General features: G+C 41.4%; 1 protein-coding gene across 1 annotated transcript in view; it reads right to left on the bottom strand.

Annotated features, from left to right (window-relative positions):
• The window catches only part of LOC115213529 (forkhead box protein J1-B-like), a 228762-nt gene that overhangs the window by 209877 nt on the left and 1206 nt on the right, over positions 1–17679 (bottom strand). The gene's annotated exons all lie outside the window — the stretch shown is intronic.

A 17679-nucleotide genomic window follows, 5' to 3' on the forward strand; every position in this document is an offset into this window, starting at 1 on the left:
AAACTTAATGCAACTTGTCCAAGTTGTTGCACATTTGGGTTGACACCGAAACCCAGTGGTTGACAGGCGAACTTCTTTACCATTCAAGTTACAAATACCCCACACAAGTCACAAGATATAGAAAATATACTAAAAAGAAACTGCACAATTACTTTTGTATATTATTAATCAAATTATACACAAAATATATTATTTCACTCTTAATATTATATATAATCATTGTAATGTATATGAGTAATTTGTTAGCTGTTAGCCTTCAGTTACAGCATACATTAACTGAAGGCTAACAGCTAGTTAGACAATCATTGACAATATACGTTACAATGATTACCTTCGATGAAAAACGAAACCGGTAAGGAATATTTATTTTGATATACTTCGATTTATAACAATATAAACGTAATTATGCAGTTTCTTTTCTATTTGTACATATACAGGAGTTGGACAAAATAATGGAAACATCTAGCATCATAGCATCATAATTTTGAAATATCTATAAAACAGTCAAAAGCGTGTTTGTTTTTATGTTTTTATTTATTATTAGTGTTGCTTAATATGTTTTGCTAAAATTGCTATTTCTTTTCAGATATCATCTGAGAAAGGTAATTAAAATTCATTAAAATGACAGATCTGTCGGACTTTCAAAGAGGTCAAATTGTTGGTGCTCGTATGGCAGGCGCTAGCGTAACGAGAACAGCCAAAATGTTTGGTGTATCAAGAAGTACTGTCTCGAAAGTAATGACAGCCTTTGAGAAAGAGGGAAAAACCTGCTCGTCGAAACAAAACTCTGGAAGTAAACCAAAGCTTTCAGATAGGGACTGTCGGATTCTTACGCGAATTGTTAGAAAGGATCGCAAAATTACAGCTCCCAAAGTTACTGCAGAGCTTAATGACCACCTCGACAACCCAGTTTTCACAAAAACTGTTCGCTGGGAGCTGCACCAAACCGGATTTCACGGGAGGGCTGCAATCAGAAAACCACTACTTTCAAAATCAAACACTGCAAAGTGTTTAGAATGGAGTAAACACCTACAGAATTGGTCTCTAGAGCAGTGAAGAATGTAATTTTCTCGGAGAGTCATCCTTTACCTTATTTCCGACCACCGACCGAGTATACGTGTGGAGACAGCCAAAAGAAGCATTTGACCCAGACTACCTTCTACCAACTGTTAAACATGGAGGAAGATCTGTGATGATCTGCGGGGCTAAATCTTGGAAATCCGCCGACCCAATGGTTTCCATTCATGGCAGAATTAATAGTAAAGACTATTTAAGCATTTTATCTGATCAAATTCATCCTATGGTTGTGGAACTGTTTCCAGAGGGAAACTCAATCTTTCAGGATGATAATGCACCAATTCACACAGCTAAAATTGCTACTGAATGGCACGAGGAACATTCCTGTGAAATTAAACATCTTATCTGGCCACAACAGTCCCCAGATCTCAATATTATTGAATATTTATGGTGCATTTTAGAAAAACAAGTAAGGAGTCGATATCCTCCACCATCATCACTACAAGAACAGGAGACTGTTTCAGCTGAAGAATGGACAAATCTTCCTTTGGAAACAATTCAAACTTTGTACGAGTCCATACCTCGTAGAATTCATGCTGTAATTACTGCCAAAGGCGGTCCTACACTATATTAAAATAAATTTGTTTGAAATTTTTAGGTGTTTCCATTATTTTGTCCAACCTCTGTATAATAGATGTTTGTGTGACTTCTATTATATTTATATAACAGAATTCGAGCCGACCAAACCTTTGTCAACGAATTTGGTAGGCGGAAATTGTGAGGAAGCCCGTTGAATATGTATGTGCTGTGCATGCCATTGTCTTGCATGTGCCCACTACAATGCAGCCTCGTCACACTGTATGTCACGTTGATTCTTCCTGAGATTTACAACAAGGGTACACGTGTCTATGGAGTGTGCAGCCTCTTACACGATTATCCAGTAAACGCGTAGTTCTTTTGATCGAACAACCGAATCTTCATCGTCGAAAGTGACGCAGTTTCAACAGTGTGTGCGAGTGTGTGTGTGTGTGTGTGTGTGTGTGTGTGTGTGTGTGTGTGTGTGTGTGTGTGTGTGTGTGTGTGTAAAATAATGAAAGTGGCTTAGGCGCAATATAAAACCAAAAAGGAAAAATTTAATTGTCACCAATAGAGACTGAGGGCATATGTCAGTATCTGTGTATGTGTGTGTGTGAATAAATATGTATATTTGTATACGCAAATATGTATATATATATATATTACATAATTATGCTATACATATGTGGAGCCACATGTCCTAGTGGTTAGAGCAGTGGACTCTCGGTCAAGGGATCGCGAATTCGAATCTCAGACCGGGCGATGTGTGTGTTTATGAGCAAAACACCTAAGCTCCACGCGGCTCCGGCAGAAGGTAATGGCGAACTTCTGCTGACTCTTTCGCCACAACTTTCTCTCATTCTTTCCTCCTACATCTTGCGGATCACCTGCGACGGACCGGCGTCTCGTCCAGGCGGGGAACCTATACGCCAAGGAAACCGGGAAACCGGCACTTATGAACGAGGCGTGGCTCGAGAAGGAACAAACAACAATGTTATACATATATGTACGTGTGTGTGCATGTGAGTAGATGTGCACACATATACGAATGTGTATACATGTATAAATATGTATATGTATAAGGGTACATATTTTATACATGTATACACATGTATATATATATCTTATACATGTACATATCTATCTATACATTCTTTTACTTTTATTCTTGTTTCAGTCATTTGACTGCGGCCATACTGGAGCACCAACTTTAGTCGAACAAATTGACCTCAGGACTTATTCTTTGTAAGCCTAATACTTATTCTATTGGTCTCTTTTGCCGAACCACTTAGTTACGGGAACATAAACACACCAACATCAGTTTTCAAGCGATGGTTGGGTGCCAAACTTAGATACACAAATACATGCATATATACACGACGGGCTTCTTTCAGTTTCCGTCAACCAAATCTACTCACAAGGCTTTGGTCGGCCCGAGGCTATAGTAGAAGACACTCGACCAAGGTGTCACGTAGTGGGACTGAACCCGGAACCATGTGGTTGTGAAGCAAGCTTCTTTTATTCATTCAATCGGCCGCAAGGGCCTTACAAAGAAAGGAAGCTGCGGGCTGGACACGGACATAATGAGATGAAATGATTAACGATATGATAATAATGAGGGCAACAGCAACGCCTGCCGATTGCTGTTTACCCGAGCCACATTGTTCTTTATAAATGCATATTGAGGCAACAAACTTCTTATATCACAGAACATAAAGGAGGCAATTAACCTCTTACAAGAAAGCCATTGTGAGGCAGTAACCTCTTACAAAAGTCAAAACACAGTAAATACAATAAAACAATACAAATGAGGCACCAAGCCTCTTACTTTAATTCATTATAAGTCTTCCAGCCCGACTAGACTTCTCGCCTTGGTCAAACACCTGGATGATGTCAAGTCGGTCCGCTTTAATACAAAATTGAAAGTGTCCGCCGGGAAGGAGTTCATTATCCTGCACAGATCCGTTTCCCATATGACCTTCGCAGCCACCTGCGAAGGCCAGTTAGGGTCCTCTGTGCAGGACAGAATCCCCTCCCTTCGGCCTTTCCTTTTAAACTTCTTGGAGTTTTCTATTGTTCCTCCCTTGTGGAAGAGGACCACAAACTCCTCCTCCACAGCATGGGAGGGATCTGCAGTTTCTACCCACGGTGGCACAATTCCCACGGAAGGTTCTTCGGGACACGCCGGCAATGTCCCGTTTTTCTTTTTTTTTTTTCTTTGAGCCACGGGAAGGTGGTGTTCCTCTGCTTTGTCCAGCAGATCCTCCCTCGGTAGCGAGCTTCTTACCACACAGCCACTCCTGCGCATATATATATATATATATATATATATATATATATATATATATATATATATATATATAATATATATATATATATATATATATTTATATTGCTATATATGTATGTATATGTGTGTTGGTGAACACACACACACGCACACAAAATTACAATTAACAGCTTTTTTTAGATGTTTTGTACACTACATGACTCGTACCAAGGCTGTTTCAGTTTCGTTTTTACGAATTTCTCTTCATTTTCGTATGCGTTCCTCACAGTTTGTTTGAAACAGTAAACCTTCTAATTCCACCATCAAAGTTTTCGACACGTTCGTGAGTTGAAGTCACTGCATATGTTGGCATATGTTGCAGTCCCTTTATAGAAGTTAGATCTATGTGATTGATCCAATAGACGTTACCGGAATTTAAATTTTTACGTATGGATGTATACGTCGTCACATGTTTGTTCTTGTTTGTGACTAGAATATGCTGTTTGTGCGTTTATTTTATACACTGCACTGTGGTGTAAGCACTGCTTCGATAATTAACAGTCAACCAACACTAGATCGAATTGGTTCAAATGTTTACAGCAGGCTGAACTCCGTTAAAAGCATTCAAAGGCTATACGGGGTGGTATCGAACCAGCTCTACAACCATATCGTTGCATCCCTAAGCTCCATATTCCATTTTCTTATTTTTATTGTTTTTTCACTTGCATTAGAGAATTCAATTTCATGGATTTTTTATTTATTTTAGTCTTTAGTTTTCTCATATATTCACTTCATCGTTTGAATATAAGCGCTTGCGTCACAGCTCAGACAGCTGCATAACATAAACGTAGATAAAGCGAGAGAAATGAGGAAAGGCACGCACACAAACAGACAGACAGATTTTTTTTTTTCTTTCCTTCAGATTTCTCAAGTCCTCTCGCCATCTCCAACAGACAACTAAAACAACTCGAGCTAACGATGGACCCTCCACATAGACGCTTGCCTTGCTAGGAATAGCAACCAAATCACCTTCAAATTACATGCTACCATCTTAAAAAACATACAAGGACACATTCGATATACCTAACAAAAAAATGCGAGATGGTGGAAGGTTAGAGCGATTTTGGACATAAATCTATTTGAAGTGGGCTGGCCTGAGGCTAAGCAGCAACAACTACAGAAACTTGTCGAGCTTTAAATGACACTCTTTCTCAATGGTTTGCACTGTCGGGATGCACCTTCAGTTTGCCGACCCATCTACGAAAAAGCACGTCGTAATACACATCAAAAGTGCTGCACTATAAAAATGCTAAGGGTGGTAGTGGGGACGAGGCAACAAGCAACACCATTACACACACACATACACACACGCCACCTTTTGGCTACATTTGTGTTTGTCTCCGTGCGTATCTATCTGACATACGTTCTTTTATGACAGCATCTACCTTTAGGTAATTTAACAGATTTTCAAACAGAATATCTTATCTACTACAATTCAATGATTCCACAGCCACAAAATGCTTAGCGGCATTTCGTTCGTCTTTACGTTCTGAGTTCAAATTCCACCGAGGTCGAATTTGCCTTTCATCCTTTCGTAGTCGATAAGTTAAGTACCAGTGAAACAATAGGGTCGATGTAATCGACGAGTCCCCTCTCTCAAAAGTTCAGGCCTTGTGCCTTTAGTAAAAAGGATTATTATTATTATTATTATTATTATTATTATTATTATTATTATTGTGGAGGCGCAATGGCCCAGTGGTTAGGGCAGCGGACTCGCAGTTGGAGGATCGCGGTTTCGATTCCCAGACCGGGCGTAGTGTGTATTTATTGAGTGAAAACACCTAAAGTTCCACGAGGTGGTGATGACCCCTGTTGTACTTTTTCGCCCCAACTTTCTCTCACTCTTTCTTCCTGTCTCTTGAGTAACGCTGCGATGGACTGGCGTCCCATTCAGCTGGGAGGAACATACGCCTGGCTAGGCATGAAAAGGGCACATAAATAAGTAAATAAATTATTATTATAAGGCGGAGAACTGCCAGACTCGTTAGCACACCGAGCAACATGTTTAGCGGCATTTCGTCGGTCTTTACGTTCTGAGTTCAAATTCTGCAAAGGTCGACTTTACCTTTCATCCTTGCAGGGTCGATAAAAATAAGTACCAGTCGTACACTGAGGTCGATATCATATATTTACACCCTCCTCCGAACTTGCTGGCCTTGTGCCGAAAATTTGAAACCGTTATTATACATCTATTATACGCCGGATAAAATGTTTAGCAGCATTTCTTCTGGATTTACGTTCTAAGTTCAAGTGCTGCCGAATTCAATTCTGCCTTTCATCCTTTCGGAGTTGATAAAATAAGTACCAGTGAAGCACTGAGGCCGATGTAATCAATTAGATCCCTCTCCCAAAATTTTCGGTCTTGTGCCTATAGTAGAAAGAAGTATTCTTAACTGAAGTGTGGTGATGTTCGCTTGGTTCTTACTTGATGGATATTCTGGTGATGGAACTGTGCGTTTTCAAAATACGAGTGTAAATACAGTGTCTGTATTAAATAGTTTAATATATTATATATCTAGTTAGAGCGTCGAGCTTACGATCGCGAGGTTGTGAGTTCGAATCTCGGACCGGGTTGCCTGTTGTGTTCTTAAGCAAGACACTTTATTTCACGTTGCGCCAGTTCACTCAGCTGTAGAAATGAGTTGCAACGTCACAGGTGCCAAGCTGTATCTGCTTTTTCCCTTGGATAACACTGGTGGCATGAAGAGGGGAGGCCGGTATGCATGGGCGACTACTGGTCTTCCATAAACAACCTTGCCCGGACTTGTGCCTGGGAGGGTAACTTTCTAGTGGCAATCCTATGGTCAGTCATGACCGAAGGGGTTCTCAGCATTATATATCTAATGTAAGGGCGGCGAGCTGGCAGAAACGTTAGCGAGCCGGGCGAAATGCTTAGCGGTATTTCGTCTGTCGTTACGTTCTGAGTTCAAATTCTGCCGAGGTCGACTTTGCCTTTCATCCTTTCGGGGTCGATAAATAAAGTACCAGTTTCGCACTGGGATCGATGTAATCGACTTAATCCGTTTGTCTGTCCTTGTTTGTCCCCTCTATGTTTAGCCCCTTGTGGGTAGTAAAGAAATATATATATATATATATATATATATATATATATATATATAATGTAAAAGAAGACGGGAAAATATTTAAGTATCGCATTCAGGATTCGAACAACGTTTCTGTTTACTCTGGAGTTTCGTGCAGTCGCTTCATCAGGTAAGTCAAACTGAGGCCTACACTGACTTCTCTGAATAAGTGGGGCACATGATGTGGGAACTCCAGAGTAACAAGGACACTGGACCAATCTTAATACACTGCTGCACTCTACGCTTATATGTCTACATTGAGTACTTCTCCAGATCATTACTTAACAACGGATATGTGTGCGTATGTGTGTGTGTGAACTGACCTCGCTTGTGTTGGTGCCACGTAAAAAGCACACTCAGTTCACTCTACGGGGTGATTGGTGTTAGGAAGGGCATCCAGCCATAAAAACCATGCCAAAACAGACACAGTAGCCTGGTGTAGTTTTCCACCTGGCCGGCTCCTGTCAGAGCGTCTAACTTATACCAGCATGGAAGGCGGACGACGATGATGATGATGATGATATAAGTGAACAATTGATGGACAAGTGTCAATTCATTACAGCCGTTTCTAACGAATTTTTTTAATTGATTAATGAGTATATTATGTCAGTATAAAAAACCACTTTCTTCAGATGAATACATGAATTTTACAGTCAGGGACATTTTCAAAAATAATTCAAAATCCACGGCACATACATTTTTAGTGATTCTACTACTGGCCCTTGTCGCAGAATGAGATTAACCAAAACAATGAACATTCAAGTGCTTTAGTAGGAGGGGAACAACACCACGTTATATAAGGGAGGGGTATATTTTAGAAATAGAAATATTATTATTTCTAGGTTTCTCTAAAGGTTCGTGTGTCACATAGCTAGCTAGAGGGGATGGCCTCTTGGAGCTAATCAACGGCAGCATTTGTCCTATATTTCGGGACTGTCATATTAGCTTGGCGATAACTATTAATATATTTTAGAAATTATAGCCTTAATAGGGGTTAGTTGGCTTTGTAGCGAGAGGGAAGTTGTCTCACTCTTAAGTACTTCATTCAACTAAATATATATATATATATATTCAGTTCTCCTCTCTCTCTCTCTCTCTCTCTCTCTCTCTCTCTCTCTCTCTCTCTCTCTCTCTCCTCTCTCTCTCTCTCTCTCAGGCGCAGGATTGGCTGTGTGATAAGTAGCTTGCTTACCAACCACATGGTTCCGGGTTCAGTCCCACTGCGTGGCACCTTGGGCAAGTGTCTTCTACTATAGCCTCGGGCGACCAAAGCCTTGTGAGTGGATTTGGTAGATGGAAACTGAAAGACGCCCGTCATATATATGTATGTGTGTGTGTGTGTGTGTGTCTTTGTGTGTCTGTGTTTGCCCCTCCCTCCAACATCGCTTGACAACCGATACTGGTGAGTTTACGTCCCCGTAACTTAGCGGTTCGGCAAAAGAGTCCGATAGAATAAGTACTAGGCTTACAAAGAATAAATCCTGGGGTCGATTTCCTCAACTAAAGGCGGTGCTCCAGCATGGCCGCAGTCAAATGACTGAAACAAGTAAAAGAGTATATATATATATATATATATAACACATTGCTAACACAAAGTAGGACACAGTATTGACTTACAAACCTTGAAAATACTCGATAGTTTATTATAGCTGCAAAACGAAATACAGTGTCCTTATCAGCAATTGATATGTAAGTACCAGTTGCAATATGTAAATTGTTGTATCCAATAGCATTACACCACTAATCTTCATGGCTAGTTAACCAATATATGCATGCACGGTTAATGGGTTGTATGTGATACTGATGTAGGAGCAATAACTCCTAAAATATGCATATACACTCATTACCTATTTATCTATATTCGATCGCATTGTTTACATAGACATATTCGTATACGAAGCGTCGTAACTTTCAGTGCTGGCTCTAATTTCTGTAGAGAATCTGTAGAGACCCACTTGAAAATGAAAACAACGCACTAGCACAAAGCAGGACTCATTATTGACTTATAAACCTTTAATATACTTGGTAGTATATTATGATTGCAAAACAAAATAGTATCCATCCCCCCTCTCACTCTTTCTTTCACTCTCTCTTCCTCTCTCTTTTTTCACTCTCTCTTCCTCTCTCTTTTTTTTCGCTCTCTCTTCCTCTCAAAATTACTTGTCTTGCGAGTTACTTGGTGCTAGTGCCACGTAAAAAGCACCGAGTTCACTCTGCAGAGAGGTTGGTGTTAGGAATGGCATCAAACCGTTAAAACAAAACCCTGCCAAAACAGACACAGTAGCCTGGGGCAGTCTTCTACCTGGCCAGCTCCTGTCAACCGTCTAACTGATACATGGATGGAAGACGGACGTTAAACGACAACGACCACAACGATGATGATGATGATGATGATGATGATGATGATGATGATGATGATGACGATGATGATGATGACGACGACGACGACGACGATGATGATGATGACGATGATGACAGCGATGGCGATGATGATGATGATGATGATGATGATGATATATCCTCACACACTCAGGCATACGCCAGATAGCCTCACACACATAAACACGCAGAGGACGTACGTAATGCTTCATACACACACACACGTAGTTGTTAGCACGCGCGCGCGCGCCCGTGCAAGCGCACACATTAGCTTCATACACACACACACACGCTTACTTTCCCACCTATGCCAGGTCTCTGCCGTCTCACCTGTCACCCACACCTCAAACCCATTTCTTCATCTTTCAGTCATTTAAGCATGCAGTACCGTTTAATTCAGACACGTTTGCTTATTTCTCTCTTCATCCATCTTTTCTGTGGAAGATTATAAACATGAAACGTTAAAAACTTCATCCAGTTTTCTTTAGCGTTACCCTAATACACCTTGTTTGTTTTTTGCCTCGTCTTCATGTTTTTCTTTGTATCATATATATGTGTGTGTGTGTGTGTGTGTGTGTGTGTGTGTGTGTATACGTGGAAACGCAACAGCCCAGTGGTTAGGGAAGCGGACTCGCGATCGGAGGATTGCGGTTTCGATTCCCAGACCGGGCGTTCCATACATCATAGAAACCAGGAGACTGGGCCCACGAACCTAGCTAGATTTGAAAAGGGTGCATAAATAAATATATATATATATATATATATATATATATATACACATATATACATACGAGGTGCGTTCATTAAGTAATGCCCCTGACCCACTTCCCATAGCAGTAGAGCAACGAAACTTGGCACAGTTATTAGTCTTTTTCTACATAGGAACCACCCATAGTTACGCATTTCTCCCATCGTTTGGTGCAGCTCTGGAAATCGTTTTTGTAGAAGACCCCAGCTTGGTCCTCCAATCACGACGTGACTTCAGAAATCAAGGCTGCATCATCTGCGAAACGCTTTCCTTTCAAAAACAACTTCAGGGGGAAGAGGTGAAAATCAGAGGGTCCAAGGTCAGGAGAGTAGGGAGGATGGAGGAGGAGTTCATAGCCGCACGCCTGTGCTTCTGATCTGGTGACACGCGAGTTGTGGACCGGAGCGTTGTCCTACAGGAGGAGGATGCCTTTGCTGATCTTGCCCCGCCTCTTGATTTTGATAGCTTCTCTTAATTTCCTCAAAAGTGAAGCATAATAGGCTCCTGTAATTATGATAACCCTTTGCCAGGAAATCTGTCATCACTACTCCGTCCTGGTCCCAGAAGCCTGTGAGCGTGACCTTGCCAGCGGAGGGCTGCACCCTTGCCTTCTTTGGAGGAGGTGAGTCACGGTGCTTCCACTGCATTGACTGGGCTTTGGTCTCTGGATCATAGTGATGGACCCAGGTTTCATCCTGTGTAATCAGTCTTTTGAAAAACTTTGACTCATCTTCCTGGCACATCTCCAAATTCATCCTCGAGCACTCGAAGCGTTCTTGCTTCTGGAAAGGTGTAAGCAACCTGGGAATCCATCTGGCAGACACCTTTTGCATATGCAAATCGCCATGAATGATAGTTTCCACTAAACCCGGTACTAATCTTGACCTCATGGGCTATTTGGCGAATAGTTATGCGTCGATCTTCCAAAATGGCAGCCTCAACTTGACAGACAGATGCCTCATCAATGGCAGAAGGGGGGCGACCAGATCTGGGAGCTGTTTCCACAGAGTTCCGACAATGTTTGAATTCACAGTGCCACCGTTTTACAAGGTCATATGATGGGGCATCATCACCATAAGTTACTTTCATTTCATCAAAAGTCTCCCGTAGTGTGCGTCCTTTCAAATACAAAACCCGGATCACTGCTCGACACTCAACAGGCTCCATTTCACACTTGACTCAGTTCAAACACTTGTAAATCAGAAACCACAATTAGTTCAGAGCTGTAATTTTCCACTTAATCTATAGAGATATAAATAATTGCACATGCAAAATTTCAGCTAGATCAAACAAATACAAGTGGGTCAGAGGCATTACTTATTGAACATCCCTCGTACATATATACATAGATATACACATACATATATAAACATATATGTGTGTGTATATACATATATATATTTACGCACATGCGCACACACACACACACACACACACACACATACGCGCACACACACACACAATCATTGTTTAGCGTGTCTTACACACTCACACGGGTTGGTCGATTCAACCAGAACTAACGAGCCAGAGGGCTTCACCGAACTTTGCCATGGTTTCTACAGCTGGACGCCCTTCCTAATGCCAATCACTTTGAAGAGTGCACTGGAACGTTTTTCCTGGCACTAGCACTGGCGGGGTCACCAAGTATTCACAAGACAAGACTCCTTCAACTGAGTCGCGTATAGTAGTGAAACATGTGGTAGTATGATAGGAGGACAAGAGCAGGTGTTTTGCCAAAGAGGAGAGTACATAGCTTCCCCAGCTGGAAAGGGAGCGCGAGAGAAAAAGAGATAGAGTTAGTGAAAGCGTACACTCAAGGTTCAAGGTAATAGAGATAAAGAAACAGAAAAAGTGGGTGGGTAAATATCGCTCATTCATTAAGTAAAACCTCATAAATCTCATCTTCAAAGTGAGAAGAGTGTAGTTGGAAAAATTAAGTGGTGCTGTCGGACGAAACATCACGTGATATTTGTCCCGCCAATGTTGCCGTATAAATGATTGGACGTGGTAACAATCTCTGAGTAACGCCGGAGTAAATCATTATATTCGAACGAATAAGCTCTAATTATTTAGTTATACTGGTGACGGTGGTACGTTTTAAAAGACTCGATTTGTGAAAGTGTAAAATATGGGCGTATGTTTTTGAAAAGTAACGGAATAATTTAGCAATTCGCTTGACAATCATGTTCGACCCCACAACTCGGCACATTGTGCAAATGTATTGTGTATTCTACCGTGGTCCTGAATTGCATTATCTGATGAGTGAAATCAGGTGGACAGAACATGTGTGACAGTCGATCAGCTGAACTGCGTAAATGAAATTTAAACGGTTAGCTTTGTCACACACGGTGTCAAACTGGGTTTTGCTTCGGTATTACATTAAAGCTATAAGGGTATGTAGAATACTCAGTCAATTTCTATAATAATTCATGAATAGGTAGTCTCATTGACTGACAAACTGGAATACGCGTCATGGAAACCAACGGAAGATCTTTTTTTTTTTTTTACATGACGTTTGAAGATCATAAGATTTATGAAATATGTATTGAAATGAAAGCTGCGAGTAGAGTGTAGACATAGAGCAATCATACATAGACAGAATATTTGTTTGACCAACAAATAGAAATAGCGTAAGATGTCCACAGTTCAAACTGGTCGGCTAATACAGACCACAAAGTTATGATCTGATCGGTCGACTTATATTGGACCCATAGACAGGGTCTCAGTTAATGGAAGTTGAACATGTTCTTATTAGCACACAAAGACAATAAGTACTTGTTGAACTTGTTGAGCGGCAGTTGACGTAAGCAATCGTCAACAACCGGTAGTGGGGCACTCTGAAGAGGGCGATTAGAACAGAATCGATTGCGTTTAGCAAAGAGCTAGCAATAGAGAGAAACAGATTAGAGGGAGAATTAGACGGTACTCAAGAAGAGACATTTAGTAAGGCATAACAACCGACCTGTTAGTGGCGAGAAGGTCTTTGACCATTTCTTCGAAGTGAAACACAAAGGCTGCGCTATCAGAGCCCGTGTTGTCTGATGGTTTCGAGAGCGAGAGGCGCGACGTGGCAACAAAGCCACAATCAGTTCTTTGACAGTTCGGGACGGGCGCGTGCTACTGATCGGCTTTCAAGCAGATGTGTACGGCTTTCCAGAAGAACTTTGCCCGACTGGACGGGGAAGGCGATGGGTCAGAGACGGTAACAAGCTTTAGTTCTTAACTCGAGGACCTACTGCAGAATATGTAATGTCCAATGAAAAACTGACAACAGCTGCTAAAATTCACGATGCGATGGTGCAAATAACCCGGTTTGGATGATCTACTCTACGAATTATATAAGTTCATGCCGGATTTGTTTGGCAACTAGGCAGCAGAATGGAACAATTCTTAGAACTGAGCCGGGAAGTGGTAACGCTGCTTAAAAAGGATACCAACAAAGGGGATGTGGTAGGTAATCTTCAGCTCATAATTTTGCTAATCACAGAGTTAGCACTTGTTGTCGATGATTTGGTCGGGGAAGTGCAAATCCATCCACAACAATTTCCACCTTATGCAATACATCATACAGAGGGCTGGAATCAAGCTGGATTTGGTGGAACCCTAATCAATTTGGATCAGTCCAAAGCTCGTTTTCAGAGGCTGGATCCCTACAATGCACAGCGGTATCCGCTTGGTGGTCAAAGTAAATCGCGACCACTCGGAACCATTTCGCACTAGGAACCGTCTCAAACTAGGGCCCGAAAGGGCTGTGTCGGCGTACGCGGAAAACATAACCATCATGGTGTTGGATACCACCAAAATGAAGACGGTTGGCACCATTCTAAGGAAATACGAGATGGTGACAGAGTCCATGATCAACGCGCACTAGTCGGTGGACTTGAGGTTGGGCACCTGGAGTAAGACAAGCCGTGCTCTTAGACGGCATCGTAGAACGCTGGACTGACAGATCACGACGGCTGGTTCGATCCCAACATCCAGATGGATAGGAACTGGGACGAAGAGACGAATATGGCCAAGTCTTGGTTAGAAATTAACTGACAGGAAGTAGTTCCTGGAAGAGCAAGCGGAGGTGGGGAATACCTGCATTTTTCCCGTTAACGTTTGCCGCCTGACCGTCGTGCCAGTTATTATCTGATCAGATTGGAGCGTTTGCTATTCAATTTCTTGTGGAAAGGACGCTTTCTGCTGGTTAGGAGGTCCATCTGCTGCCAGCAAATGTGTGCTCCGCGGGACTTTCTGATCGAGGACTTCTATGGATAATTTCCAGGAATCATTGGCCTGGCAGTGCTACCGAGGAGCGCAACCGAAGTTTAACATGAATTCTGCAGTCATTACTTACTTACAGAGTCATGTCGAACAGCTGTTGTCACGAGTAGGATGGGTGCGGTTATCAGCTGAACCCTTGGTGATGTTTACTCTGCCACCTACCTTTAATCGTGTGATGGGCGAGGCTGAGAGGTATGAGGACAGACTTTCCTCTTAGATAAAACCCTCGCCGATTTTTTTTTTTCAAGTTTCACTAGAAACGGAAGGTGAGAGTGAAGAGTGAGATGCTGTCCTCGAGTGAATTTATTGAAAAATAGGTGAAAGTAGCAAAAATGGCAAGAGTGAATGGCACCACTCTTGAGTATAAGTCTCTAAGTCGGAGAGAAAAAAATTGGAGAGGTCGCGTGCCTCTGATGTTCAGGGAGATCTTGGTGAGCTTCCTTGATTACCCTAGAAGTCCTTCTGTATCAAGAGGACTGTATTATCGTCATCTTTGTTTTTCTGATAATGCATACCAATATACACTTGCATTCAATGCTTTTTGTTACTTTTATATACCCTGAAAACATTTTCTAAGAAATCATTCCCTTCTGTGTAAATTGTCTGTCTTTGTATCGTTCTCCTTGTCAGTTACTCTGGTTGACATATTGGGGTATCACCTTAAAGAGTTAAGTTGAATAAATCGACCTAGTACTTATCTTATTTTTCAAAGTATGGAGCTTAGTGTATCATACTATGTTGCTGAACCGCTATGTTAAGAGGTACAAATATACAAACACAAAGACACACACAAACATGTGTGTGTATGTGTGTGTAAATATATATATATATCATCATCATCATCATCATCATCATCATCATCATTTAACAACTAGAACTGGCAATCCGGAGACTGCACCAGGCTCCGATTGTCTGTTTTGGCAAGGTTTCGGATCTTTTCGGTTTGAATGGCAGTTTTTTCTAGCGGTGTCATATGAAATTGTCACCCATAACTATGGCCCTAGTATCGATCTATTGCATTTCAATCTCTTTTAGGGTTAGGGTTAGTTAGGGTTAGGGTTAGGAGTGGGGGGAAGGGTATCTTCTTTTCTTCACAAATGTAAATAAATCCAATATGTTTCTTAAACGAGGGACATATTCATAAGGCACAGAATGTTTTTTTAATTCAAAAGACGTCAGTGATTGGTTGAAATTGCAGAAATTGAAGAAAAAAACAACAAATATCTTACAAACTATAGAATTTTCTCAATAAAGCCAAGAGAAAAAGATGTTTTATAAACACATTCTACCAGTATACGAAGTTTAAAATTTTTTAGTTACCTAGAAATTATGTTAAAAACTGCCGTTCAAACCGAATAGATCCAAGGTTTCTAAGGTGGATGCCCCTCCTAACGCCAAACACTTTACAGAGTATACTGAGTGCTTTTCACATAAACATGTACACACGACGGACTTCCACACAGTTTCTGTCAACCAAATTACACTCATAAAGCAGTCGTCACCCCGGGGCTATAGTAGCAGATACTTGCCCAAGGTGCCGTGCAGTATAACTGAACCCGAAACTATGGAGTTACAGCGCGAACGCCTTAATCACAAGGTCATTCCTGTGCCCTGGCAACAAAAAAAGGGAGAAAAGTTACAATTCTCAGAAACCCCACATCACAATTCGTCTTCACTTCCAGACACTCAACTAAGCCAATTTATTTTTTGCCGACTCGTTTTGATTCATTGGCATCTTTCAACTTACACCACTGCTAGTTCATATGGTCTTAGACATTTTTTTCTTTTTTATCAGACTCTTTTCGATTCGTGACCGTCCCAATTCCAGTTAGGGCAGTGTTAGGAATCTGATGGGTTTGCAAGTAAACATTGACACTTAACAAGTAATACAAACCAACGCTGAAGAAGCCTCTCCGTGGTCGTTCGACCTACCTTCAAGAAATAGCCAACACCCACCCCCTCCCCTCCCCAATCAAGACGCATCATAACACAGGGGCGTGGTGGGTTCTTTTTAGATAATGCATTCAGTCCACAGAAGAAGAAGAAGAAGAAGAAGAAGAAGAAGAAGAAGAAGAAGAAGAAGAGGAAGAAGAAGCAAAAGAAGAAGAAGCAAAAGAAGAAGAAGAAGAGAAGAAGAAGAAGAAGAAGAAGAAGAAGAAGAAGAAGAAGAAGAAGAAGAAGAAGAAGAAGAAGAAGCAAAAGAAGAAGCAGAAGAAGAAGAAGAAGAAGAAATGATGACAGATGGAACGTATTTGATCATAGGTGTGTTGCTCAATAAGGTTTGCCTTCGGAGTTAAACAATAACAACAACAGTTTGGTTAATAATGTCCTTTTTATACCGTACGGTTTGGTTTATTATGACAGATATCAAGGAGCCCAACACTATAAACAAAAACATTTCATGTGTGCGTGTGTGTGTACGAAACTCTCGGCCTTCGAGTCACTCAGTAATATTCTGCCGATTAAATAATACATACATAGGCGCAGGAGTGGCTGTGCGGTAAGTAGCTTGCTTACCAACCGGATGGTTCCGGGTTCAGTCCCACTGCGTGGCACCTTGGGCAAGTGTCTTCTACTATAGCCTCGGGCCGACCAAAGCCTTGCGAGTGGATTTGGTAGACGGAAACTGAAAGAAGCCCGTCGTATATATATATATATATATGAATGTATGTATGTATGTAGACATATTTAAGAAGAGTGGTCCCGGTACGCGCACTCGCGTACTCGCGTATCCGCGTTAGCTAGTCGTGACTAGTCGATCCTACAACGACTACCTAACAAAGTAAATAAAAACAAAAACACAAAGTAAGGATCGACTAGTCACGACTAGTTAACGCGGATGCGCGAGTACGCGAGTGCGCGCACCGGGACCACTCTTCTTAAGTACCATATATATATATATGCGTGTGCGTATTTGTTTGTGTATCTGTGTTTGTTCGCCCACCATCGCTCGACAATCGATGTTGATGTGTTTACTTTAGCGGTTCGGCAAAAGAGACCGATAGAATAAGTACTAGACTTAGAAAAGAATAAGTCTTGGGGTCGATTTGTTCGACTGGGGGGGGGGATGCTCAAGCATGGCCGCAGTCAAAATGACTGGAGGAAATAAAAAAAAACATACATACATATAGATATAAAATTATATGCCCGTTTTGAGTTCTGTTTTCCTGTATCACCACAGACACACACACACACAATTTCACACTCTTTGTACTTGTTGCGTACCATTAATTTATTTCCCGATTCAATCAGCACTGGACGTTTGACATTTAATAAAC

This window comes from Octopus sinensis, linkage group LG6 (genome assembly GCF_006345805.1).
Source record: "Octopus sinensis linkage group LG6, ASM634580v1, whole genome shotgun sequence".
NCBI lineage: Eukaryota > Metazoa > Mollusca > Cephalopoda > Octopoda > Octopodidae > Octopus > Octopus sinensis.